Source organism: Cebus imitator, unplaced genomic scaffold (assembly GCF_001604975.1).
Source record: "Cebus imitator isolate Cc_AM_T3 unplaced genomic scaffold, Cebus_imitator-1.0 Scaffold249, whole genome shotgun sequence".
NCBI classification, from domain to species: domain Eukaryota; kingdom Metazoa; phylum Chordata; class Mammalia; order Primates; family Cebidae; genus Cebus; species Cebus imitator.
The window spans coordinates 366,919-383,284 of NW_016107564.1; the positions used below are offsets into that span (position 1 = coordinate 366,919).

Genomic DNA, 16,366 nt, shown 5'->3' on the forward strand with positions numbered 1-16,366 from the left:
TTTAAGATTTGTCATAAAAGACACTTGATATGATTTCAATTTTTAAACTATTTCTTGAGACTTGTTTTGTAGCCTGACTTACAGTCTATTCTGGAGAATGTCCCATGTGCTGATAAGAAAAATGTGTATTCTGCAACTACTGGATGAAATGTTCTGTAGATGTCTTTCAGGTTCATTTGGTCTATTGTGCAGTTTAAACCTGATGTTCCTTTGTTGGATTTCTGTTTAGATCATTTGCTCAGTTCTGAGAGTGAGGTGTTTAAATCCCCAACTATTATCGTACTAGAGTTTACCTCTCCCTTTAGATCTGATAACGTTTGCTTTACATATCAAGCTGCTCCTATGTTGGGTGCATATACATTTACAATTGTTATATCTTCTTATTTAACTGATCCCTTTATCATATATAATGACCTTTCTATGTGTTTTTACAGTTTTTGTCTTAAAGTATATTACATCTAAGTACAGCTACTTTTGCTCATTTTTGGTATTCATTTTCATAAAATACCTTTAATCATCCCTTCCCTTTCAGTGTGTTCTTTCAGTGTCTTTACAGGTGAAATGAGTTTCTTTTAGACAGTATATAATTGGGTATTTTTAATCTATTCATCTAGTCTGTAACTTTTAATTAAGAAATTTAATCCATTTATTTTCAAGGTTATTATTAATTAATGAGGATTTTCTCCTGTCAGTTAGTTATTTTGTGGTTGTTTTTATATCTCATTTCTTTCCTAGTGGTTCATTTTTTATCTTTGTGGTTAGGTGGTTTGCTATAGTGATAAGATTTTATTTCTTCTTTCTCATTGATATATCTTCTCTACTAGTGAGCTTTATACTTGTGTGTGTTCTCATGATGGTAGTTACCACTTTTTCATGTCTGCATGTAGGATTCCCTCAAGCATTTTTTGCAAGGCTGGTCTAGTGGTGATGAATTTCCTCAGTTTTTGCTTGTCTGAAAAACTTTAGTTCTCTGTCATATTTGAATGACAGCTTTGCTGGGCATAGTATTCTTGGCTGACAGGTTTTTTTTTTCTTTCAGAACTTTAAATATATATCATTTCATTCTCTACTGACCGGTAGAGTTTGTGCTGAGAAAGCTGCCATTAGTCTAATGGAGATTTCCTTGCATGTGACTTGATGCTTTTCTTTCTTGTTTTTATAATTCTCTCTTTGACTTTTTAAAATTTGACCATGATGTGCCTCAGAGAGGGCCTTTATGGGTTGAATCAAGATTCCTTTTTTGAATCTGGATGTCCACATTTCTCCCAAAACTTTGAATTTTTCAGTTATTGTTTCACTAAGTATGTTTTCTATGTCTTTTCACATTTCCTTTCCTTCTTTAACTATGTAATGTGAACATTTGTCCACTTAATGGTGTCCCATAAACCCCACAGGCTTTCATTATTTGTGTTTGCTTCTTGTCTCACTGGGTTATTTCAAAAGAACTGCCTTAAAGTTGTGAAATTCTTCTGCATGATCTAGTCATTGTTTAAGCTCTTAACTGTATTTCTATTTTATTCATTGAGTTCTTTAGCCAGAAGACTTTCTGTTTCGTTTTATAAATGATATCTATCTCTTGGTTGAATTTTTTATTCAGATCATAAATTGCTTTCCCGATTTCATTGAATTGTCTATTTGTATTCTCTGTAGGTCTCTGAGTTTCCTTAAGATCACTATTTGAATTCCTTTTCAGGCATTTTATCAACTTTCTTTTCTTTGGGGTCTAGTACTGGAGACTTACTGTGTTCCTTTGGAGGTATTACATTTCCTTGCTTTTTCATGGTTTTTGTATATCTCTCTTAATACCTGCACATATGGTGGAAGTTGCCTTTTCCAATTTTATGCAGTAGCTTTCATAGGGAAAGGCTTTTTCCTATAGATGTGTCCTATACGGTTGAATGGGTAAGGCACCTTGGCTTTTGCTCTGGGTGAGTGTAGTAGTGTAGTCTCCCTGTGATTTCTTGGCTGTAATCAATGTCAACAGTATCAGCAAATGCCTCAGTGGCTTAGACTATGGGTGTTTGTGGAAGCAATGGTGTGGCTTTGCTGAGGCTGGGGGGCTCCCAAGCAGGCTACTCCTCAAGCCCTGCGGGGATGGAGGTGTGCCAGATACAGTGGCTACACTGGTCATGGGGGCAAGGTTACTGGTGGTGGCATGCACCAGGTGGGCTGTACCCAAGTCACTGAAGAGTGCAAACAATGTACAGTGGCTCAGGCAGTTCAGAGAGTAAGAATACTGAGAGCAGCAGGCATTGAACAAGTTCTTGTGACAGTTCTCAGGCCTTGTGGGCAGTATGTGTCAGCTCCCTCAGTCATGGAGGCATCCTCTTCACTGTGCTGAGTTGCCTGTTACTTGGAGCATACAGTGCTGTGTGTACTCAGGTACCAATGTTGTAGCTGTATTGCTGGGTCTAGCTGGGTCCACGACATTGAACCTTTTTGTGAGGATGTGGTGAAATGATAGCAAACCCCAAGAATGTGGAGATGCAGATGGTATTGGGCTCCAAAACAGAATGCATCCCAGCAGTGGTTCTGTTTTCAAAATGGCACCAAGCCAGAGAAACTTGCATTCCAGGCAGTGTGTTGTGATGGAGTGTGGGGGTACCTAACATGAGTTCCTTCTCTAGAGTAACTCAGCCACATGAACTCCAGGCAGCTTCCTGCACTGGGCTCAAGGCCTGCCAAGATTATGGGGTTCTGCTATAGCTGGGATTGCAAGTATTCACACTGGTAATGGGTAATTCTGGATATCGTTTCCCTGGCTTATCTTTTCCCACAATGGAAAGTGCTTCTTGGTTCTAAGCCAATTTCAGCTGTGTGTTTTTGCTTCCCTTTCCATGTTGCCATCTTGAGTGTCTGTGCTTCAGAGTGTTTTGATCTCTTCCTTTCTGTGTTCCAGTGTTCTCCCTTAGATACTCTACTCAAGGTGCAGTTATTTATGTTTTGTTTTGGTTCTTCTTTATGGAGTAGGTGAGTGTAGGCACCTTTAGTCAGCCATCTCGATGACCCTGTTCTTTCTAATCTTGACCTCATGCTTACAGAGCCCATACCCTAAAAGTCTACATTACTTTATATTTAAAAAATATATACCTTGTTAACTCTACAAGTGTAAATGTAGCACTTTTCGCACGTGGTTTTTTAAAGAATTAAGACGTGCCCAAAATGGCAGAGTTGTTGCCCTCTCAAAATAACATGAGGTTTTGATATATTATGACACCACCGTGGTTTCTACTCTCCCCAAACTTCTATTTGAATAGTTCTACCTTCATTTACTGCAATTAATATATAATTAATTTTCAGCACCTTTTTAAAAATGTATTTAGAATATGAGAGACAATTATCAACATGTGGCATTCATTTCTATACCTCTTGCATTATGTTGCAAAATCTCTCAGATATTATTGCTTGTACTATTAAATGTTCTGAAACTTTCTGTGTAACGTGTGAAATAGCAGGAGCAGTCTTTATCCTAACTAGGTGAAAATGCTTTTCTAAGACTAGAGCACATGTTACAAAAGGTGAAACAAAGATAAGCTAATGGGCTTAGCAGGATAGAAAAATTAGCAAAGCTGACCTGTCAGCGTTCTGTTTACATTCTGAATGCCAATTCTCAACATGGTTTCAACTCCTGTCTGTATTTATTGTAGGTGTAAATGCCTATTCATTCTGTGTTTCTCAGTTGGAACCCAAGCTCAGTCAACATTTTCATAGCAATAGTGAAATGTGATAACCACCATTTATGCTACTGCCCAAGTCACAAAGACCTTCTACTCCTGAGAATTCATCTCCTCACCTTCTTCCCCTGCAAACATGGTTTGTGTTTCTGACTCTACATCTCTGTGATTGCTGAAACCAAAATTGATGCCTGACCCAAGCTCCTTGTCTTTGAACTAGGATTCTGAAATAGGTAATTAGTCTTTGCATATGGTTGCAACTGAGATGTAAACTCAATACCTTGAAGACAGTCATCATTTTCCCACTGCAGTCGAGGGAAGTAGGGCAAGCAATCGGCAGAGAGAGAATAATAGCAGATATACAAAAAGGCATAAATGAGAGGAGAATGAGGACTGCTTAGGTTCCTGCTCACTTTCTCATTCTTGATTCCAGTCTCTTCAGAGCCCCACTGCTCTTGGATTCCAAGAACTACCTGTCTTTTTAACAATCACCCATTTTTGCTTAAGCCCACTCATGCTGGTTACTTGCAATAAACAGTCTGTGCTAAGAATTAGACGTTATAGGTATAGCTGAGCAAATAAGGCTACACTACCCAAAAGAATAAAAAATCAGATGCTACCTAAGTTATTTACCAATTATTTTTCCCTGGTTTGTATAATAAATCTAAGAATTGTACTAAAATTCTTCATAAAAATTTCTGATGCAATACTGTCAAAATGTGCTACCCAGGTTACCACCTGTTCATCTGTCAATTTATTGTGCCCTCTCTTTCTTCGCTAAGCACATAGCTTATCAAGTTATTTTCCACATCTGAAATTTTGACCAGTCCTTCATTGTCTTCAAAATAAATCTGATTCCTCTTGTGACATTCATCATCAACCATCAGCCTTTCTTGCTCATCTCTTTTACTATCCTTCACTCACACCTACTTCACTTCTACTTCACACCTACTTCACTCAAACTCTTTTAGTATCCTACTCACACCTACAAATGAAGAACTCTTGGTGCCCTATGATACTGTGATCATTATGCTCGTGCTTCCTATGGCTACACTGACCAATATGGCTGCTACTATTCATGTGTGGCTGTTTGCATTTAAATTAATTAAAATTAAACAAAATTATAAGTTCATTCGTCAGTCACACTAGCCACATTTCAAGTGTTCAATAGGCATATGTGGCTAGTTGCTACCATATGGGATGACACAGATACTGAACAATTCCAACACTGCAAAATGTGCTATTGGACAAAACTTCTCTAATGTTTCCTTCCCTCTCCCATCTCTACTTTTCCAATCCTAGTTATCCTTTCAGGCCACCATCTTAACTGCCACATTCTTTCCACATGAAAGCCATAGAACCTCTTGGTAAATTTAATTCCAGAATCTTTCCTTTCTTCACCTCTTCTGGTTAAGCTTCCAGGCTCTGAATCCTGGCTAGAAACCTCTCCACTGCTCACAAGCTATATGACCTTAAACAATGTACTTAACCTGTCTGTGCTCACTTTCTTCATCTGTAAAATAGAGATGATAATATTTTTCCAGTTGCCTTGTAAGTATTAAAGTTATTCACATATATATAATAATGTACAGCATTAATGTGTGTAAAAGCTTAGACCAGAGTCTGACACAAAGTAAACTCCCATGGAGTGCTCCCTTAGAGCAGCAGCGACAGCAGCACCAATCTTTCATTATTTAGGTACAGGTCTCACCTAGTCTTTCTTCAACATTCTCCCTTCCTTGAAAGAAGGATGCAAGTCCAATGCGGACTTATAATAGAAATAAAAGAATGACTCCAGAGGAAGAATGTACAGAAATAATTTTGATAACAACTTTTAAAAATCTAAGAACCAGTAAAGTTAGTATGTAATTTAGACATTGGCATTTAAAGGGCCCTTTTCAAACAGCCCTTGTTTCTAGCACCTAACATAAGTGGAAATAATAATGCCAACCTTGTACATTTGCAAGGCAATTGCTAATAACTGATAAGACTTCACTCCTAACATTCACTGCTTGGCTGCCATTGGCTTCTTACACAAATGCCATAAGGAACTGCAGAAAGGTGAACTGTGAGAGAGGTCAAAGAGAAAACCAGCTTTGATTGGAAGTGGCAGGCCTTTTGCTCTTTTTAGGCACCTCATACCACAGTTTTCAGCCAACGATAATGGGCTTTTAGCAACAGGATTTATATTAAAGACTCAACTTGCCCCTCTGATCAGCCTTCAAAGGCATTTGCTTTTAAGAAGGCCTGAACAATATGTAATGCACGCCCTCTTAGTACCAAGATCGTGAAAAACAAAAAGGAAGATGACAAGAAAAAGAAAGATAACTGGGCCAGGCACAGTGGCTCACACCTGTAATCCTAGCACTTTGAGAGGCTAAGGCGGGCAGATCACCTGAGGCCAGGAGTTCAAGACCAGCCTGGCCAACATGGTGAAACTGTGTCTCTACTAAATACACAAAAATTAGCAGGGCATGGTGGTACTCATCTATAGTCCCAGCTACTTGGGAGACTGAAGCAGGAAAATTGCTTCAACCCAGGAGGCGGAAGTTGCAGTGAGCCTAGATCATGCCACTGCACTCCAGCCTGCATGACAGAGCAAGACTCTGTCTCAAAAAAATAAAAAACATAAAAATTAAAAAGAATAATTAAAAAAATAAAAAGAAAGGGAACTAACTTTGCTGGGCTTCAGGCTACCTACAGGCCCTTTGCATCTGCTGGTTTTTCATCCTCATTCAATTTAAACTTCCTTTGATAATAAATACATGACTAAGTAAAATGAGACTTAAAAGCACACAGAAACTCTAGCATTTCATCCCATCACTAAGAAGCATAGCCCAGTAAAAACTTTCTGAATCATCTCTAAGATCTACAGGTTATAAGTATGGGATTTGACAACCTAAAAAGACTGGATTTTCACTTTGCTCATTCATTCACCAATATGCTCACAGAATTGTTCTAGGCACTAGAGATAATAGCAATGAATAAAACAAAGTGCCTCATAAACACCATGGAATATTATGCAGCCATACAAAAGAATGAGTTCATGTCCTTTGCAGGGACATGGATAAAGCTAGAAGCCATCATTCTCAGAAAACTAACACAGGAACAGAAAACCAAACACCACATGTTCTTACTTATAAGTGGGAGTTGAATAATGAGAACACATGGACACAAGGAGGGGAACATCATACAACGGGGCCTGTCGGGGGGTGGGAAGCAAAAAGAGGGAGAGCATTACAGAAAACATCTAATGCATGTGGGCTTGAAACCTAGATGATGGGTTGAAAGGTACAGCAAACCATCATGGCACATATATACCTATGTAACAACAAATCTGCATGTTCTGCACATGTATCCCAGAACTTAAAAAATAAAAAAGTACCTAAGGAATAAGTTTTCTTGATCTATTGCACAGCATGTCAATTACAGTTAATAATAATTATTCTACATTTAAAAGCTACTAAAAGATTAGATTTTAAAAGTCCTCACTACAAAAAAAATGGTAAGTAGGTAAAGTGATAGGTATGTTGATTCGCTTGATTTAAACATTCTACAATGTATACATATATCAAAAATGTCACATTGTATTTAATATATACAAGTATTGTAAATTAAAAATAAAACATTTTTTAAACATGTCTAATCTCATGGAAGTTTTCTCTTCCTTCGTTCCCAGAAATATTGGTTGAGCACCTACTACACGCCAGATGTGCTTAAAGGTGCTGGGAATAAATCTATGGACAAAACATGAAACTCATGTTTGTTTGTTTTTTTTAAGAGAGATGGGGTTTCTCCATGTTGGTCAGGTTGGTCTCGAACTCCCGACCTCAGGTGATCCGCCCACCTCGGCCTCCCAAAGTGTTGGGATTACAGGTGTGAGCCACCGCGCCTGGCCGAAACTCATGTTCTAACAGCAATAGACAGTAAATAAGCAAATTATATAATATTAGCATAAATAAATAAACAAGATACTATTAGATGGTAATAAGCGCTATGGGAAAAACAGCAGAATAAGGAACAATTTGAGTGGTGATAGTAGATGGGCAGTAATTGCAATTTAAATGGGGTGGTCAGGATAAGCTTTATTAAGAAAGGTAGCAAACGCCTTTCTTAAGCAAAGGTGCTAAGGGAGTGGGAGATGAAAATATCTGAGGGAAAGTTCAGACAGAGAGAACATCCTGAGCAAAGGCTCTGAGGTATCTGTATTTAAAATACAGATTTGAAATACTGCAACAGCGGTTCTCAGTGTGATCTGGGTAATCCTAGGGGTGCTGAAGATCTGCAAGGTCAAAACTCTTTCTTAATAATACTGACATGTTGTTTGCCTTTTTCACTCTCATCTTCTCACAAGGATACAGTGGAGTTTCCCAGGAGCCACATGACATGTGATAGCATGAGCACTGGGACAGCTAAGAAACATGTGCCTTTGTATTATTGTGCTTTTAAAGCTTCTCAGTTTTTGTTTTCTCCTGTAGTCTGATAACTAGTTATGGATAACACCAGAAGGCTCTACTACAGTTGTCCATTCAGAAATGACTTTCCTACTTGCAGAAATAAAATGAGTAAGTTCTGAGGATCTAATGTACAGCATAACTATAATGTACAGCAGGACTATAGTTAACAATGTTGTACTGTACACTTATGATTTGCTAGGAGAGTGGATATTAAGCATTCTCATAACATACACCAAAAATGGTGATGTATGTGTTAAGTAGCTTGATCCTGATAATTATTTTACAATGTTTACATATATCGAATCATTATACACTTTAAATATATACAATTTTTATTTGTCAATAACACCTCAGTAAAGCTGGGGGAGAAACGACTTCCCCAAAGTCACAGGGCTAAACAAGGACATTGACAGGATGGACAGGTTTGCCCAACTCCAAAATGCACACCCTCCCCACCACAACTCACTCTGCCAGGCAGGCCTCTTGGGAAATTAGGAAAACTCCTCTCAGATCCAAATGGCTGCTGAGTAAAATCTGAGTTAGAAGCACGTTTGAGGGCACTATCCTGAATCTGTTCAGAGGAAGCTCAAAAGAATGTGATCACACAGCGCATCACAGGAGGGCTTTTTATTAGTCCATTTTCACACTGCTGATAAAAACATACCCAAAACTGGGCAATTTATAAAGGAAAGAGGTTTAATTTACTCGCAGTTCCACATGGCTGGGGAGGCCCCACAATCATGGCAGAAGAGGAAGGAAGAACAAAGGGATGTCTTACATGGTGGCCAGCAAAGAGAGAAATGAGAGCCAAGCAAAGGGGAAACTAAAGCCATCAGATCTCGTGAGACTTATTTACTACCATGTGAACAATAAGGGGGAACTTCCCCCATGATTCAATTATCTCCCATCGAGTTCCTCCCACAACACATGGGAATTATGGGAGCTACAATTCAAGATGAGATTTGGGTGGAGACACAGCCAAACCTTTTGTTCACAGATCTATTCCCATATCAGGCTTCTCCACAGACCGAAGATCAACGTGGCTTGATCATGTCTTCAAAATACAAACATCACATTGGATGCTCTGGGAATGCCTATTCTCAGCCACGTTCTCTGTTTATTGTCAGTAACCCACCCACAATTCCTGGAGCCAGGACTGCTGGGAAAACATCAACCACTCTGTTCCCTTACCTCTAGTCCTATCAAATATCTGGTTTGTGTCTCTTTTATTGCACAGCTGCAAAAGGCAGCATCATTGCTCTGACATGCTGACAGCTGAGCAAAGTCCAAGACAAAATGTAACCTGTGTTCCCAGAGGACCCACTTCTGCTCACTCAAGACTATCCAGAAAATGCTGTGGTTTTTCCCCAGTCCTGCAACTGGAGGGCCTCTGTGAACAACAAAGGGTTTCTTTGTAAACAAGAGCCTGGTAGAAACAAGTGTCTTTTGACAAATTTCTCAAAGATAATGAAAGTGCTCACAAGAGGACTCTGCAGGGGATCTCATTTTAAACATATGCTCTATAAAATGGAAGCCCAAAACCTAAGTGGGGTGTATGCTATTAGGGGAACTATGGTAGTTTATACTTTGTTGCTTAAGAAGAGTTCATTCATTTCAATGCAAGTGCATAAAACTACATTTCCTGACTTCCTGAAGCTACCTTCAGCACACCTTTGGTGGCAAGGTGGCACAGAAGAATGCTGTCTTTGGGAACCAGAGTCCCAAGTTCAAGGCCAAGTGCCCCATTCTAGCTAGGAGACCAGAGCAGAATGGCTCAGCTGACTCGTGTATACAATAAGGGTAAAATTAAATTACTGCTCATTGCAAATTTGAATTAAATAAAAAATAAAGTGCCACACAGTGAAACACCTGGCAGAATGCCTGGGCTAAAGTGGCAATACAATATGCAGTACCTGACTTCTTAGGTAGAGTGATTATCACTGATTGTTTTGAAAAGCAGTTATAGGGATTAAAGACAAGGTGACATAAGAGGGTGACCAGCCAGTTTTGGGCCCTCATGGGGCATCTCCTTCTGGAATGCATCACAATCCCAGCTCTGGTCATCAGTCTTCGAGGTCTAGCAACTGGTTCAGCACATCCAGAGAATCCATCTCTTGCTGATACACTAGATGGATGGTATGAAAGTTAACTCTGTCAACTTGTCTGCACCATGGGGTGCCCAGATTAAACGTTGCTTTTGGGTGTGCCTGTGGGGGGGTTTCTGGATGAGTCTGGCATTTAAATTGGTGGATCAATAAGGTAGACTGCCCTCCCCAGTGTGCGCTGGTATCATCCAATGTGTTGATAACAAAAAGGCAGAAGAAAGAGGAATTTACCTCCTTTGCTTCCTGACTGAGTTTGGATGTGCGTCTGCTCCGGCTCTTGGACTAAAACTTACACCATTGACTTCTCTGGTTTTCAGGCCTTTAGACTCAGACTGGAACTGCACCACTAGCTTTTCCTGGGTCTCCAGCATGCAGACAGCAGACACAGGACTTCTCAGTATCCCTCATCATGTGAGCCAACCTCATAATAAATCTGTGAGTGTGTGTTGGGGGGGGCTCATTGGTTCTGTTCTCTGGAGAACCTTGTCTAATAACAATTTCTTTATCCCGTGGTCACTTTTTTTTTTTTTTTTAACAGGGTCTTGCTTTGTTGCCCAGGCTAGAGTGCAGTGGCACAATCACAGCTCACTGCCACCTCAACCTCCTCGGCTCAAGTAATCTTCCCACTTCAGCCTCCCAAGTAGCTGGGACAACAGGCTCAAGTCACCATGCATGGCTAATGTTTGTATTTTTTGTAGAAACCAGGTTTTTCCATGTTGCCCAGGCTGGTCTTGAACTCCTGGCCCCAAGTGATCCATCCACCTAGGCCTCCCAAAGTGCTGGGATTCCATTGCGGTCATTTTCTTAATTTGTAAATAAGCTTATCTTGTTACTGGAATGAGACAAAAGCATCCCTTTCCTAAATATCAAGGATTAGCCACCAAAATCATCACATGGTGAGTGCCACGAGAGCAAAGGTACAGAAGGTCTCAAGCCAGAGGTCACCTAGATGACTGTCCTCCAAGGACTACATTTGCATTAAATTCTGTGCTTTCTTTTAGATTATAGCCTTTAAAACATAAATGTATATTTTAGATTTGCACTACCACATGGGGATACTAACATTTTAAATTCATATTAATTAAAATTAGTTATAAATGAAGTTTAAATTCCAGTTCTATCCCATTAGCTACAATTCAAGAGCTCAGCAGCCACACTCCCCTCAGTGCAGAAAGTCCTATCAGACAGGGCTGTTCTCAGTCATCTGGATTATTTGGACAAAATATGTTGCCATAAGATTTCAGACCTCCAGTTGGGATTTATGTTTACTGACAAATTAGAGCCCAATAATACCACTTTGACAAAGACCTTTAAAAGAACCAAGTCTCTAATTAGCATAATATGTTCCCAGCAGCAGCCATACTAACAGGTACCATAGTAGCATATTAGTGGGAGAACAGGGGTGACACAAGGTGGGGGAAGGGACATGGTAACAGAACCTGCAACCACTGCAGTAGGAGCAGCAGCAGCAGCAGCAGCAAAGGTATCATCTGTGGCTTCTCAAGCCACCCGAGCCTGACAGCAAAATAGAGTCCACAATAAGAGTGAAAACACAGGACTGTCAGGCTCTGTGGGAGCCCCTGCCTCCTAAATTCCTCTCAACCCATTCAGAAAGTCTCCACGGGGTGTCTCCTGTGTGCCTGAGAACATACAGGCTGTTGTTTGGAAACCAAGTCCTCTTGGCTGTGGGACAGAGCCTGTCATGCTGTCTTCCCCTGCTGGACCCGCTCAGGTGACACCCTCTGCCGCTTCCTGCTCCAGGCGTTGGATCCCCTGGCTCACACTCAGGCCCCTGTGGCTTACCCCAACCCGGAGAAGCCAGATCGCTGTCTCCTAAGATAGAATAAATATCTGTATGGTTTTGTCTCATTAAGCAACATCTTTCAGGCATTTCAGCGAAGCGTAGTTTTGCTTTATTTTTTAATTGTTGCATCTTTCTTTTTTCAGACACCAGCATAAGAGCCCAGCCAGCAAGAAACAGGGCAAGAAGACTATCCAAGTGCTAGATACCATGCTACACTCACCCGTCCACTCCACAGCTAAAGTCCTTGAAAAATAATGAGCATCTTCATTTCCTTTCTCTTTGAGGTACACTCCTTCAGGCTGAGTGGGGGTAAAATAAAAATAGAAACAAAACAAGAATCTAAGATTCCCTCCATATAAAACTGTTAAATATATATTTATATAAGAAGGAAAGAAAACAAATTAGCTGTGGTTATATCTTGGGTAGTGGGGTTCAATTGTTCAACAAGTATTATTGAGTGCCTTTTAGGTGCCAAGTACAATTTAGTTATTGAGGATATAGCAGTGAACACAACAGATCAAAATGTCTAACTTTATGGAATTCAGTGGGGAGAGACAAACAGTAAAAGCAAAACAGTGAAATACATTGTTAGTGTATCCGATTGTTCCATGTACCATGGTTGAGGCAGAAGAATAGGGTCTGGAGGCAGGGAACCTAAGACTGATTCATGCTGACTTCCTAGAACTAAACCGAAAGGAAAAACCCAACTTTTCACGCCAAAGTAACAAAAGGACCAGAGGCTACTCTCTTTGCAACCCCCATCCCTTTTCTGTGTGGCAGATGGAAAACTGTGCTTTCCACAACCAGTAAGACTGATTGTGGGCCAAGTCTTCATCTGCATAGGAGTGTAACTTTGTAACTTCAATTTAGCCTCTAATTGGCTGCTTTACACCTTTTGCATGGGTGTAACTTAATAACTTCACTTCAGCCTCTGACTGGTTGCTTTCCACAATCAATCAGACTGATCTCAGCCTACTACTTCATTTGCATGGGGTGTACATCAAGTGGCCAATGGAAAACCTCTAGAGGGTATTTGGACCTCAGAAGATCCTGTAACCAGGGCCCTTGAGCTGTTGATCGGCCTACTCCTACCCTATGGAATGTACTTTCATTTTCAGTAAATCTCTGCTTTCGTTGCTTCATTCTTTCCTTGCTTTCCTGTGTGTTTTGTCCAATTCTTTGTTCAAAACACCAAGAATTATTTATGATCTCATAAATAATTTGGAAACCATTGCCAAGTCTGCTACTAAAGCATTCATGGAGGCTCTTCAGGCTGGTGCAGACATCTCCATGATTGGGCAATTTGGTGTTGGGTTTTATTCCGCATACCTGGTGGCAGACAAAGCGGTTGTGATCGCAAAGCACAACAATGACGAACAGTATGCCTGGGAGGTTTCTGCTGGAGGCTCCTTCACTTTGCATGTTGACCATGGTGAGCCCATTGGCAGGGATACCAAAGTGACCCTCCACTTTAAAGAAGATCAGAGTACTTAGAAGAGAGGTGGGTCAAAGAAGTCGTGAAGAAGCACTCTCAGTTCATAGGCTATCCCATCACCCTTTATTTGCAGAAGGAACAAGAGAATGAAATTAGTGATGATGAGGCAGAGGAAGAGAAAAGTGAGAAGAAGAGGGAGACAAAGATGATAAAGAAAAGCGCAGGATCGAAGATGTGGGTTCAAATGAGGAGGATGACAGAAGAAAACTACGAAGATCAAAGAGAAATACATTGATCAGGAAGAACTAAACAAGACCAAGCCTATTTGAACCAGAAACCCTGATGACATCACCCAAGAGGAGTATGGAGAATGCTAAAAGAGCTTCACCAATGACTGGGAAGACCACTTGGCAGTCAAGCAATTGCTGTAGAAGGTCAGTTGGAATTCAGGGCATTGCTATTCATTTCTTGCTGGGCTTCCTTTGACGTTTTTGAGAACAAGAAGAAAAAACAACAACATCAAACTCCATGGCCATTGTGTGTTCATCATGGACAGCTGTGATGAGCTGATACCAGTGTATCTCAACTTTATCCATGGTGCGGTTGACTCTAGAGATCTGCCCCTGCACATCTCCCAAGAAATGCTCTAGCAGAGCAAAATCTTGAAAGTCATTCTCAGAAACATTGTTAAGAAGTGCCTCGAGCTCTTCTCTGAGCTGGTGGAAGACAAGAATTACAAGAAATTCTATGAGGCATTCTCTAAAAATCTCAAGCTTAGAATCCACGAGGACTCTACTAACCGACGCCACCTATCTGAGCTGCTGCGCTATCACGCCTCCCAGTCTGGAGAAGAGACGACAACTCTGTCAGAGTATGTTTCTCGCATGAAGGAGACATAGAAGTCCATCTATTACTTCACTGGTGAGAGCAAAGAGCAGGTGGCCAACTCAGGTTTCGTGGAGTGAGTGCGAAAGAGGGGCTTCAAGGTGGTATATATGAGAGAGCCCATTGACGCGTACTGTGTGCAGCAGCTCAAGGAGTTTGATGGGAAGAGCCTGGTCTCCGTTACCAAGGAGGGTCTGGAGCTACCTGAGGATGAGGAGAAGAAAAAAATGGAGGAGAGCAAGGCAAAGTTTGAGAACTTTTGCAAGTTCATGAAAGAAAGCTTAGATAAGAAGGTTGAGAAGGTGACAATCTCCAATAGGAGATGCTGCTGCATTGTGACCAGCAACTACGGCTGGACAGCCAATATAGTGTGGATCATGAAAGGCCAGGCACTTTGGGACAACTCCATCATGAGCTATATGATGACCAAAAAGCACCTAGAGATCAACCCCGACCACCTCATTGTGAGACACTGTCACAGAAAGCTGAGACAGACAAGAATGACAAGGCAGTCAAGGACATGGTGGTGCTGCTGTTTGAAACCGTCCTGCTCTCTTCCGGCTTTTCCCTTGAGGATCCCCTGACCCACTCCAACCACATCCACTGTATGATCAAGCTAGGTCTGGGTATCGATGAAGATGAAGTGGCAGCAGAAGAGCCCAGTGCTGTGGTTCCTGATGAGATTTCCCACTCCTGAGGGTGATGAGGATGCATCTCTCATGGAAGAAGTCGATTAGGAGTTCATAGTTGGAAAACTCATGCCCTTGTATAGTGTCCCATGGCTCCAACTGCAGCCTCGAGTGCCCCTGTCCCACCTGGCTCCCGCTGCTGATGTTTAGCGTTTTCTTTCTGTCCTGTCCTTGTGTTGAAGGCAGGAAACAAGGGTGTCAAGCCCCCATTTCCTCCCTACTCTGACACCAGCACTGGATGTTGTGTATTGTGGAATTTTTTTTAGTTTGTTCATTTTGTTCTGAAATTAAAGTATGCAAAATAAAGAATATGCCATTTTATACCCCCCCGAAAAAAAGTCACAGAATGGTCACTGATAGAACAACTGCCAGCAGCAAGAGACAGGTCATTCGAGGATAACACCTGCAGGCCATTGCAGAAGCTTACAAGCAAAGGCCAAAACCCATGTATCCGCCCACAACGATTAATATTGATTTTGCCTCAGCTGATCTTTTCCTTTTTTTTTTAACTATTTTGTAAAACTATTTTTAATTGAACATATTCATGGGGTACATAGTAATGTTTCTATATGTATAATGTACAGCAATCAAATCAGGATCATTAGCACATTCATCATCTCAGATCTTCCTTGCAGCTATTTGAAAGTATTTATTTTTGTTAACTATAGTCATCCTACAGTGATATAGAGCACTAGGATTTATTTTCCTCCTATTTAGTTATAATATTGTAACCTTTCACAAATCTCTCCCCACCACCCTGAACCCATCTGATCTTATCTGCCCACTTTCTAATCACACCTTAGTGCACACCATTGGTTAAATCTAATTTGAAATCTTTCTGCAAGGAATTCTGGAAAATATCATTCCCAGGCCTCAGCCCCTGTGATTTAGGGAAGAGCATGGAGTCTCTATCCCAGGTGAGTGGGAATGGGTGCTGACATTGGCAGTTGACTCTCCTGTACAGTCAATTGCTCAGTCCCCGCAATTTTCAATTGAAAATATTGTGTATGGAATAGTAAAATTCCTTCCCCATTACTGCAGCTCAGCGTAAGCCCAAAAGCTTGGATTTGGACGCAAAGTTGAGAAACATAGCTTTAATCGCCTAGGTGCCCACAAGTCCCCTGAATCTTGCATTTGTCCTGAGGAAATAGCAGGTAGAATTATCCCAGTGGTAGAACTCGATTCCCTGAAGGACTGGACAGCTGGTGGGCTATTGATACAACATTGCTTCCTTCAAACAAAGTGGCAGGCCAGCACTGGAGCCAATACGCCTGGCTTTCAGGTTCTTTTCCCACTGTTCCTCTCTTCCTTGCTGCT

General features: G+C 40.9%; 1 pseudogene across 1 annotated transcript in view; it reads left to right on the plus strand.

Moving 5' to 3' along the window:
* The window catches only part of LOC119466992, a 40,669-nt pseudogene extending 25,300 nt beyond the window's left edge, over positions 1-15,369 (plus strand). Inside the window, exon 2 of the transcript XR_005195505.1 lies at positions 13,237-15,369. The product of XR_005195505.1 is annotated as a heat shock protein HSP 90-beta-like (transcript). The remainder of the gene's footprint in view (positions 1-13,236) is intronic.
* The last annotated feature ends 997 nt before the right edge of the window (positions 15,370-16,366 follow it).